Raw genomic sequence first — 13,484 nt, 5'->3', positions numbered from 1 at the left:
TTGGGTTTAATGTTGTCCGTTTGTGAGCTGGACCGTTTTTATGAAAATATCGTTAGAACAGACAATTGTTATGTTTTATCATGGTTCCCAAAATATTCTGAGTCTATCGATGGCCGATGAGTGGTTACAAATAAGACACTTTTTAGTATTTTTTTTAATTGTAGTTTTTCTAAAAAAAATATACAACATGAGAATAATTTAATAGGTTTTTTGAATCCGCTTCTAATGGTGTACTAATCATGGAACCATTGGATTCAGCTTTAAAACTCCTTTTAAATGATACCTCTGATTCGAATATTCTAATGAATGTATGGTTTATCATCTTGATTCTTTCTGTGAATTCTTGTATCTAGTAAATAAATTCCACATTTTTTATTTCTAATTTCCATACGACTGTCAAATTTTCCATCCGTATTTTCTCGCAATGTGTGATGGTTTCATTACATATTGCGTTTAGATGATCCTATCCGTTCTCTTCTATACAAAATTTTGACAGATCATATTACTTGTGTAATATGATCTTGTTCGTATGAAGGGGGCTTAAATAGTTTTAATAAATTTTATTAGCAGTTGCTTTATACACCTATGGGACTAACTTTGATCAAGTCTATAATTAGTTTATGGACATGTTATGGAAAATATGTCCAATATGATCAAAATTTCGCAGAATGATTTATCGATACACAAAATACACTATATCGGATTTTGTCCATATATAATTGCATGTTAATGAAATATATGTGGTAAAGTGACTTAAGGAAATGGATCTTATATGAGAGCTTTGACCAATTATGGACAGATCCTAACATTTTTCAGAATGATTTATACATACAAAAAATACTCAAGTCAATTTTTAATGCGATATCTCTTTTTGTCAATGAAATATGTGCGGCTTAGTAATTTTTGGAAGTGGACAGTATATCGGAGACCAGACAAATTATGGACCCATCCAGAAAAAATTTAGGAGTGATTTCTATATATCAAAAACTTATTTATGAGTCCGGTATCTTTATTTATCAATGAAATATTATCTGAGTATGGTTCATATCTACTTTAAACACATTCATTACGAAATTTATACCGATATCTTCATTCAGTAATGAAATATATTCATTTATATGGTAGCTATGACCAATTAATGATCGATCCGGAAAAAATTTGGTAGAGTCATACATGTATACACAAAACATATTTATGTCGAGCATTATTCCAATATTTCTTAATTAGTTATGTGCATTTAAGTTATTTTGGGAAGTGGACCTTATATAGTAGCTACGATCATTTATGGACCGATACAGATTTATGTTAGTAATATGATTTATGTTCATATTATATACACATGTGCAAAATTTCGCGGTGATACCGATGTTTTTGGCGAAGTTATTAACGATAAACCCATTTTCGGGAATATGGACCTTTGTATTGTATAGGGGCAATGGGAAATTTTGGACCGATTGTTTTGAGATAGAACATAATTGATCCCTGGGCAAAATAAATAACGTGTGGCAAAATTCATGGAAATATCTTGGGTAGTTTCTAAGAAAACTACTTAAGAATTAGGAAAAAAAAGTAATTTTTTTTTGAGGTAGTCTGAACTTTTTACTCATAACTTTTTACGTTGTGGACCGATTTTGCTGATTTTCAATACCAAATTGCTCAGGCTAATAATGAATATTTTCGGAGAACTCGGTTGATTTCCTTTGCTTAGTTTTAACGTTAGCGTGTTTTATACAGACAGACGGATGGTCGGACATAGCTAAATCGACACAGAATTTTATTATAAGGAAAATACACTATTTCAACTTTTTTTTGACAGAAGCCTATAACACGCTGCCGCACACAACACGTGTTGTGTACTTTCACCTTTAGATGAATATTTCTTGGTGTTACACACGGAATGACAAACTTATATATACCCTCTATCACCACTGATGGTGGTGGAGGGTATAATAAGAAGGAAAAATCGGATATTTATTGTAATTTTATTTATAACTAGCTATACCCAGTGTGCTTCGCTACACTCATCGTAATGGCACAGGGTATACAGAGGCGTCACGAGCAAAAAATTATTTCCCTCTCTTTCGCACAAAACGAATTCAATAAATTTTTTTAGCTGTATTTTATATACCTCTTCTCACCAAACAATTTCAAAATCAAACAAAAGCTGATTTTAGACTTTTTTAAATGTCAAAAGTGACACCTCTGTATACTTTGTGGTAATGGACTAAAATAAATATTATTATTGTAAATGTACATATCTGCAATATCATATACGTATCAAAAATATCAAAAAGTCCCCTTTATATAAGTTTTGATTTTAGTCTCAATATTACAGACAATTAAAAAAAAACGGTTGAAGAACGAAAAATTACCAGACAGTGCCTTTTTATAGATTTTAATTAAATCAGGATGATGCATGTTTGATTTTCAACCAAAAATTCCTCGCTAACAGATTTTTATACAATCAGAAAGCTGCGTGTCCAATTTTTTGTTTTTAGGTTCAATATTATAGAAAATTCGAAAAGTATTAGTAAAAGAACAAAAAAGTACCAGAAAGTAACCTTTTTAATTTTCGTTCAATCAAGATACTGCGTGTTTAATTTTATGTTTATATATTCAACATTTTAGAAAATTCAAAAAGGACCAGATGAAGTAGGAAAAAGTACCAAAAGACCTCTTTTATTTAATTTCATGTTTCTAAGTTCAATATTATAGAAAATTCAAAAAGTACCAGTTAAAGAACGAAAAAGTACCAGATGAAGTACGAAAAAGTACCAAAAGACCTCTTTTATTTAATTTCATGTTTCTAAGTTCAATATTATAGAAAATTCAAAAAGTACCAGTTAAAGAACGAAAAAGTACAGGAAAATACTCCAGTTTAAATTTGCATTCACTCAAGTCCCTGATTGCTAAGTTTTATGTTTTTAGGTTCATTATAAGAGAAAATTCAAATAGTACCAGTTAAAGAACGAAAAAGTACCAAAAAGTCCAGATTTATATGTTCTCACTTACTCCGGGCCTTACATGTTTAATTTCATGTCTATAGGTTCAATATTATAGAAAATTCAAAAAGTACCTTTTGAAGAACAAAAAAGTACCAAAAAGTGCCCTTTTATAGATTCTCATTTACTCCGGGCTTTACATGTTTATTTTTATGCTTCTAGATTTTATTTGTTAGGCAACTCCAAAAGTACCAGTCAAAGTGCTATAAAGTTCCAAAAAGCCTTTTATAGATTCTCATTCACTATAGATTCTCAAAGTTGAAATAGTGTGTTTTCATTTAGCAAGTTACACACTGTAGTTTGTAACGCATCGGCCGCGAAAAGTTCAGCAACTTTCAACTTTTGACGCGTCGGCAGCTGATCAGGGTTGTATTTTGTTTTGTGTACAATGAGAATAAACTAAAAATGAAATAAATTTCATTAACAATGAAAGAAAAAATTTAAAAAATAAACAAAAACTTAAAATTTTGATTTTTAAAACAGTAATAGTCTTTAAGAAAGATCAAAATGACGCGTGGTGTGTAACTCGCAGCTTGTAAAGCGCAAAAAGTTTGAAAAGCGTAAAACGCGTTGCCGCCTCAACGCGTGCTGTGTACTTCCACCTTAAGTGCTTAATTTCAAGTTTCTAGTATCAATTTAATAGAAAACTCAAAAAGTACCAGTCAAAGAACGATAAAGTACCAAAAAATGCCCTTTTTATAGATTCTCATTTACTCCGGGCTCTACGTGCATAATTTCAAGTTTCAAGTTTCTATCAATTTAATAGAAAACTCAAAAAGTACCTTTTGAAGAACGAAAAAGTACCACAAAATCCCCTTTTATAGGTCCTCACTTAATCCGGGCTCTACATACTTTATTTCACGTTTCTAAGTTCAATATTATACAAAAACTCAAAATGTACCTTTTGAAGAACCAAAAAGTCCCCTTTTATAGGTTCTCACTTAATCCGGGCTCTACATGCTTAATTTCATGTTTCTAGGTTTAATATTATAGAAAATTCAAAAAGTTCCTTTTGAAGAACGAAAAAGTACCCAAAGGTCCCCTTTTATAGATTCTCATTTACTCCGGGCTCGACGTGCTTAATTACATGTTTATAAGTTCAATTTAATAGAAAGCTCAAAAAAGTACCAGTCGAAGTACGATAAAGTACCAATAAGTCCCCTTTTATAGATTCTCATTTACTCAGGGCTCTATATACTTAATTTCATGTTTCTAGTTTAAATTTTATAGAAAACTCAAAAAGTACCAGTCAACGGACGAAAAAGTACATAAAAGTCCCCTTTTAATTTTAAAGAAAACTCAAAAAAGTACCTGTGTAGAACGAAAAAGTACCGAAATGTTCCTTTATTATTAATTTCATTTTTCGATTTCAATATCATAGAAAACTCAAAAAGTACCAGTTAGAAAATGAAAAGGTACCAAAAAATATCACTTGGTACCGGTGTTCCAAATAACACCCCATTAGCATATTTAGTGTTTTTAAATCTAAAAATTTTATATAAATTTGATCATTGTGTTTGAATAAAATCAAATTTCCCGTTTTTACCCCTTTTGGTACTTTTTTCCTCCCCATTAACGAAATAAAAATTCTGTTCCAAAAAAATGCAACATCGTGTTGGGAGCCCGTTATTATGTATTCATATGTATAAGTAAATAAACCAAAAACAATGTTTTATAAAAAAAGTACCAAAAATAGGTACAATTTTCACCCCTTAAACGTCCGAATATCCAAAAAGTACTAAATTCATATTTTTATTTTTTCGTGAAGTTATGAAGGACTCAAAAATATTTTTTGAATGTTCTCTGGTTTAAAAGAAGTACCAAAATACAGCTTTTACCCGTTTATTCTCTAAAGGGGCCGAATTTGAAAAAGTACCAGACATCTGTCTGCTTATTTTTAAATGAACGACGATAAGCTTTAAACTATTTTTGTATCTTTTATAGTTTAGGAGATATGAGGTTACCGAATTTACCCGTTTTTACCCCCTAAACATTCGAATCCCGTCTTAGTGGATGTATTTGGTGGGAGACCAACCTCCTGTCCAAATTTCAGCTCTTTAGCTTCAACCGTTTAGGCTGTGCGATGATGAATCTGTCAGTCAGTAACGTTAGAATTTTATATATATTAGGGTGATCGACTCGATTTTTCAACCGGTTTTAAAACCGGTTTTTTCTGCTTTACCAGTGTCGGTTTTTTCTTAATGTTGATTTTTCGAATATCGAATAACCCGGGTTTTTTACTTTTTAAACTCCGGTTTCGAATACTTTTATTTGCTTTATATTCAAATGAAATTTTTAAGTAAATAATAATACAGCCCGTCTAAATTTTAAAAATATTCGAGTCGAGGAACTAGCGTATATTTTTCTACAGCTCCTTTGGTTAAACTTTTTTGATTTTCCTAATTAATTAAAAAAATGTATTTGTAAAATTGATAACTGTTTTATCAATCTTAAGATTATATTCCAATTACCATAATTAATTTACGGCTGAAATTTTATGGAAGTGTTGGAGTGCCTATGCAAATTTCCTAAACAGGGCTTTTAAAATAAGCTAGGATTACATAGTACCTTATGTTTAACAGAAGTGTCCCACTTTTTTCCAAATTTTTTTATATTAAAGAAATAGTGTAAATCAGACGACTAGATATAAAGTTATAATCTTTTAAACTGTTAAAAATCATTTCGGGCCATGTTTTATTAATCAAATTTAAACATAAACAATAAGTTTTTCAAATTAAAATATATTTGTTTTATTTATAATGAAAAACCGGTTAACCGGTTTTTTCTGAATTTGAAAAATATCAACCGGTTTTTTTTAAATGTCAACTATTCGAACTATTCGAAAACCGGTTTTTGGAAAATGTCGAATAATCGATCACCCTAATATATATAGAAGATAAAAAATAGATATTTAAATATAGCATTATTTTTTATTTTAGATTAGCTTTTCATTCATGTTTTTCAATTTATAAAAATTTTGTAGACATTTCAATTTTTTTGTTTGTTTTGTTTTTTCTTGTGCAGCGTCTTATTTTTTATTATTATTTAGGAAACCTATTCGATTTTGAGTAGATTTTAACGAAATCTAGTTAGGTAGTAGATTTTATTTTGTATGGGAAATCTAGTTAAAATCAACTAGATTTGACTCGAAATCTCATAAGTACTGGATTTCGTTGTAGTGTGAATGGGCTACAACTTTAAAACTCGTTACCCGATTTTAACAAATGAGGTTTCGTTCGACAGGACTGCAATTATTCTATATCGTTTCTACATCTCTTTTCTCACTTTTAACTGGGTTTTCATTTGTAAGGAAATATTTAGTTAATAAAAGCGAAAATAATGTTATCGCATTTTTAGATGTCGTTTGTAAAGTATGACATCAATTATTTTTTGCTGGGTACCTATGTTATCTTTCTTTTGAGCAAAAAAAAAAAAAACATTAAAAAAGAAAAAAATGATTTTGCGTAAAAAGTCTACAAATTCTATTTCGAAGGATAGCTATCTAAATGGAACAAAATATTGAAAGAATAATAGGTCATAAGTTACATTCCTGGTTTAGCCCAAATGTCAACCCCTCTAACACACAAACCTTTTGACCGATTTTGTTAAAAATGTGTGTCTGAACTACTATCCAATAGGATTTTCCTTGGTGGAAATTTCATCAAAGACTTCGGTTTCAAAAGTTGTGTCACATGAGAAGAAATTCCCCATATACAGTCGTAAAGGAGTTTCACGTTTTATTAAAAATTTAAGAAGCTGCAAAACTTTTCAATATCCACAATTTTTATACACAAACTACTTTACAATATACATATGTTGAATGACGAACAAAGATTTAAGGGAGAAGTGATCGCTTAAATTTCTTTGTCATAAATTCTACGAATGTATGTATAAATGTATGCATGTATGTAGCACGGACAAGTAAAAGTATTCATTCAGTCACGTATAAATATGTAAGTAACACTAAATATTATACATACATACATATGTACTTATATAGAATAAAAAAATCTGATTATGTACCTTTAGAGTCATAGAATTTCATTAATTTTAATACCTGTAAATATTAAAAAAATCACGAATTAGTTTATGTCCAAAATTTAATCTTTAAAATTGTTTATTAAACACGAGTTCTTCTGTGTTAATAAAAAACCGGAAAATTAATAATGAAAATAACGTTTAAATAAAAAAAAACTTTAATACATACAAATCAAACAATTAAGAATGTTACGTATATTCGGATAATGATAATGTATCGAAATAGGTTTATTGATGGACTTACTTTCACAAAATTTGATAAAGTAATTAAAGTTGTTATAAACCTTTTTTTGTGTCAAGCTGACCTGATCATTATAAAAAGTAACTGGTAGATTTTGGTCTATTTACAATTTCTAATGACCGATTTTATCGGGATACTTAGAAACACATGCCAACGCACAGAAAAACAGCAAGCTTTAGGTGAAGATATCTCGAAGACTAAAAAAGATATGACTAGTGTTTATTAAAATCCTACTTTTGGAGAAACGGTTAACTAGTGACAGATACTAAAGCAACTGATATTGTGTTTATGTGGAATCGTTTATAAAAGATATTTTAAATGTAGTTTTTGTTTTAAATAAATAAAAAATAAACAAATTTTTTCCTTAAATATGATTTAAATACACAGATAGAAATTCATAGTATATTTGAATTGGCAAAAATTAAAGCAACTTCTCATAAGCATTTTGTAAATAAATTTTTAACAACAATTCATAACATATCCATACTTTTTTATAGCAGGAGCATATCTGGGAGTCATAGAAGTTTTCATAGAAGAATGCGTATTTTATGCGATCAGAGATAATGTGCCTTTTAGTTTCTCTATTTCATTATCATTATATTCATATGAATCGATCTACAACGATCAAAAATGATAAAAATGTAGTTCAGATTAGTGGATTGAGTTGTTCGAATAAAAACGTGTACATTTGATACCTCCTATCTATCACCCGTCAATATTGGAGGTGTGTTTATGGCCATTTCGCTCCATTTCCTCTGCTATTTGCCAAATGAGCCCAATATCAGAGCCGGAAAAGTTATTACAGACAATTATTGAAGATCCTCTATGTATTCATGTACCTTTGCAATACTTAGGATTATGACGGCTATTCACTGCCCTTCTCGCAATAAAGTTTTTCATATCTGATCCACTAATATTGTGTTTATACCCACCGGAATAGTGATCCAATGTGAAAATATTCTATTCTCCGATGAATCGGAACTGAAAATCAAAGGTTCAAACATGGAAATCTCTACTGTGAAAAATTTAGTAAAAAGCAGTCATAATTCTAAGCTTGCAGAGATACATAGAGGTATAGAGGAGCTTTAAGCTGGAGGTCCACACCACATTATATGTATTTATCAATTTTAATAAACTAAAACGAGTTAAATTGCGAAAATAAAAAATTTAAAAAACGCGAAGTTCTTTATAAATAAAGCAAAAAATTTACACTTAAGAAGCGTAGCATGTAACTTGATGCGTAGGATGCAAAGAAGGTATGAAAAGCACGAAATGATTTGACGCGAAAAAGCGTAGTATGGACCTTCATCTTTAGTCATAGTCTAGAATAACTTTTCAGGCTCTGATATTGGACTCTTTTGACAAATTGTAGAGAAAATGGACAGAATTTTGGATAAAAGTCTCTTTAAGCGATGAAAACATATCGATTATTATAACATTTTCGAGTACGAAAAAATGTTGACAGGTGATGGGTAGGAGGCATCAAATATTTACGTTGAAACCTATTTTTATCATTTTGGATCATTATAGATTGGTTCACATAATTAGATAAAAAACTAGAAGGCTGAACATCTTTGATTGCATAAAATATCCATGGAACAAAATTTCAGAGAATCAAGTAATGCTCCTGAAGGCTTCTATGATTCCCAGATGTGCTCCTGCTATAAATTAGTGTGGATATGTTTATGAATTATTATGTTAAAAATTTATTTAAAAAAGGTTTAAGAAGTTTAACAAGTCAACAATAAGACAATAATATGTTAAAGAAGTAAGAAGTCTATATTCGCCTTTGCTGAATCTTATATACCCTTCACCATAGTGTACATATTTAAAAAATATTAATTTTATAAAATTTCAATTTATTTAATTTTCCCGACTCTATTACATTACTTTACCAATAGCAAAACAAAAGAAACAACAACAACAACACTAAACGAAATAAAACAAACAGAAAATACACAACGCAATGAAATTAACAGACATACAAAAAAAAATACACAAAATACACAAAATACATCCAAACATAACTCATTTTCCAATAACCAGTGTTGTTGTTGCTTATTTAGCAAAGTATGCCAAAAATTGCCTTTTTTTGATGAAATTTTCAGGACGGCTTTTGCTGATTTTAAATAGGAAATTTCTCGAAAGCATGTCTGATAGAATTATTGAAGATTTGGGTCCCGAATATATCTGGGGTCTTCAGAAAACTGATTTCAACACAGACGGACAGACAGGCAGACGGACATGGCTTAATCGACTCCGCTATATATAAGGATTCAGAATATATATCGAGGAACTATGTTCAATAGTCTCTATCTAATACACACATCGGCAGAGCGTAAAATTTTCTTTCCACACTAACACTACTTCACTTTGTGTTTTTGCATTCCATTCACTGAAAGAAAAGTTTGTAAAATTTTTTAGTGTTTTTGGTGTAGTGACTTCACTACTTTACAGTGTACTTACTGTATTATAAATAACAAAAAAACATTAAAATTTCTGGATTTTTTATGAATAGGATTGAAAAAATTTAAACACGACTTATTATTTTTGAACATTGCTCTCGGAAATGCATTTATTTGCAATTTTAGATACAAAATGAATCTTAATATATACTCCATGTAAATAAAAGTAAAGAAATAATGGAAGATTTTAAAAAATGAAACAAATAATGGATCGATAGGCGTATAAAAATATCCTCCAAGAACTTTTGCGCTCATATACAGTGCTACAAATGTCAATTAATTGAAAATATCTACAGGATAATGTTGTAAATAGGCTTGTATATCAAGAATTAACATAGTAGCGGATATTACATTTGTTTAGGAGTTTATGTCGTTGATTCACCTTTATTAAAATTCTCATTATTTTTTACAATTACTCAGAAAAAAAATTTTCAAATATATTTTTTTATGTATTTAATGAAAATTTTTCTTGAGATATTTTAAAATTAAAATAAATATTAAATATCAAACATTCTCATATGCAAAAATAACTTTCGGAAAACAAGAACTTATCTTTATGTTTAACAACACAGATTTCTCTATGTGTAACTCCATCAAAAAACTTCCAAGCTCTCATTCTCTTAGTTTGGAAGTTACGTACGTGTGTTGGAAAATAAACCAGAGAGCTCAATTGAGAGCTTGCTGCGCTTGTATGATCTAATACTAATAAGTTTTCAGGAGAGCAAAAAAACTATTTATTTAGCTAGTTCGTGAAAATTTTTGAATTTTTTCTTTTACAATATATTTTTAAGACCGTATTCTAAATCGTTATATAAAAAGAATTTACAATTTTTCATTATTTGTAGAATTATTCACAACTTTATATCAGACTAGCTATACCCAGTGTGCTCCGCTACCCTCATCGTAATGGAATAAAATAAATATAATTATTGTAAATGTATATAAGTGTATCTGCAATATCAAAAAGTCCCCTTTTAGAGAACTATTTAAGTTTGATTTTATGATTCTAGCCTCCATGTTACAGAAAATAACAAAAAACAGTTGAAGAACGAAAAAGTACCAGACAGTGCCTTTTATAGATTTTCATTAAATCAGGATGACACATGTTTAATTTTCAACCAGAAACTAAAAAAATCGCATACAGATTTTTATACCATCAGGAAGCTGCGTGTCCAATTTTATGTTTTTATGTTCAATATTATAGAAAATTCGAAAAGAATCAGAAAAAGAACAAAAAAGGATACTGGTAACTTTTTAAATTTTAATTCAATTATGTTTACATATGTTTATATATTCAATATTTTAAAAAGCTCAAAAAGTACCAGTTGAAGTACGAAAAAGTACCAAAAGACCTATTTTATTTAATTTCATGTTCCTAAGTTCAATATTATAGAAAATTGAAAAAGTATCAGTTAAAGAACGAAAAAGCACCAGAAAATATTCCAGTTTAAATTCCATTCACTCAAGTCTCTGATTGCTTAGTTTTATGTTTCTAGGTTCATTATATGTAATAGAAAACTCAAAAAGTACCGGTTGAAGAACGAAAAATTACCAAAGGGCCCCCTTTTATAGATTCTCATTAACTCAGGGATCCACATGCTTAATTTCATTTTTCTACGTTCAATATTATAGAAAATTCAAAAAGTACCTTTTGAAGAACGAAAAATTACCAAAAAGTCCCCTTTTATAGGTCCTCACTTAATCCGGGTTCTACATGTTTAATTTCATGTCTCTGATTGCTTAGTTTTATGTTTCTAGGTTCATTATATGTAATAGAAAACTCAAAAAGTACCGGTTGAAGAACGAAAAATTACCAAAGGGCCCCCTTTTATAGATTCTCATTAACTCCGGGATCCACATGCTTAATTTCATGTTTCTACGTTCAATATTATAGAAAATTCAAAAAGTACCTTTTGAAGAACGAAAAATTACCAAAAAGTCCCTTTTATAGGTCCTCACTTAATCCGGGTTCTACATGTTTAATTTCATGTTTCTAGGTTCAATATTATAGAAAATTCAGAAAGTACCCTTTGAAGAACGAAAAAGTGACAAAAAGTCTCCATTTTTAGGTTCTCACTTAATCCTGGCTCTACATGCTTAATTTCACGTTTCTAGGTTCAATATTATATAAAAATTCAAAAAGTACCTTTAGAAGAACGAAAAAGTACCAAATAGTCCCCTTTTATAGAATCTCATTTACTCCTTGTCCTACATACTTCATTTCATGTTTCTAGGTTAAATTTTATAGAAAACTCAAAAAGTACCAATCGAAGGACGAAAAAGTACCATAAAGTCCCCTTTTATAGATTCTCATTTACTCCGGGCTCTAAATGCTTAATTTCATGTTTCTAGGTTTAATTTTAAAGAAAACTCAAAATAGTACCTGTGTAGAACGAAAAAGTACCGAAATGTCCCTTTATTATTAATTTCATGTTTCGATTTCAATATCATAGAAAACTCAAAAAGTACCAGTTGAAAATGAATGAAAAGGTACCAAAAAATATCACTTGGTACCGGTGTTCCAAATAACACCCCATTAGCATATTTAGTGTTTCTAAATCTAAAAATTTTATATAAATTGGATCATTGTGTTTGAATAAAATCAAATTTCCCGTGTTTACCCCTTTTGGTACTTTTTTCCTCCCCATTAACGAAATACAAATTATGTTCCAAAAAGTTGCAACATCGTATTGGGAGCCCGTTATTATGCATTCATATGTATAAGTTAATAAACCAAAAACAATGTTTAATGAAAAAAGTACCGAATATCCAAAAAGTACTAAATTCATATTTTTATTTTTTTGTGAAGTTATGAAGGAGTCAAAAATATTTTTTGAATGTTCTCTTGTTTAAAAGATACATGGTGTGCAAAAAAAGTACCAAAATACAGTTTTTATCCGTTTATTCCCTCCTAAAGGGGCCGAATTTGAAAAAAGTACCAGACACCTGTCCGCTTTTTTTTTTAAATAAACGACGATAAGCTTTAATACTTTTGTATCTTTTATAGTTTAGGAGATATGAGTTTACCGAATTTACCCGTTTTTACCCCCTAATCATCCGAATTTCCAAAAATCCCGTCTTAGTGGATCTATTTGGTGGAAGACCAATCTTCTGTCCAAATTTCAGCTCTTTAGCTTCATCCGTTTAGGCTGTGCGATGATGAATCAGTCAGTCAGTCTGTAACGTTGGAATTTTATATACAGTATTGTTCGAAACCTAAGCAACTTTTTTTTGCATTGTATACAAAGTGCTATATTTTCTATTTTAATTGATTTATTCAAAATTATATAATTGATAATAATAATATTATGTGTCTACATTATAATAACAACAACAAAATTTTAATTCCATTTCGATGTGAGTTACAAGAAAATAATAACTGAATTAACTCCATAAATAGCTCTATGCTTTTTTAAGTCTTTAATGTACGATGGCACAGAGTTTACTTAAAGAAATTCGATTTTTTTAAAAATTTTGTACAACTTTGGGTAGAATATTGAAATAGATTACGCAAGACTAATAAAAACAGTTTTATTTACAAACGGGTTCACATTTTCCTTCTTAAATTCAAACAGAGTATGCGAGGCTCAAAGACTGAAGGAAATGTTACAATATACCCTTTTAGTAAAGGCCCAATAATGGAGAGCAAAAATTTAAGGCTGTGGCCACGTTTTTTGAAGAGAAGAGTTAGTCCTGATGTTGAAACACAAACAAAGTTGGATTGTTTTTCCTTTTGGG

Source organism: Lucilia sericata, unplaced genomic scaffold (assembly GCF_015586225.1).
Source record: "Lucilia sericata isolate MDLA Ls3-8-SP2 unplaced genomic scaffold, ASM1558622v1 Contig000025F_arrow, whole genome shotgun sequence".
NCBI classification, from domain to species: Eukaryota; Metazoa; Arthropoda; class Insecta; order Diptera; family Calliphoridae; genus Lucilia; species Lucilia sericata.
Note: the sequence above shows the minus strand (reverse complement) of the source record.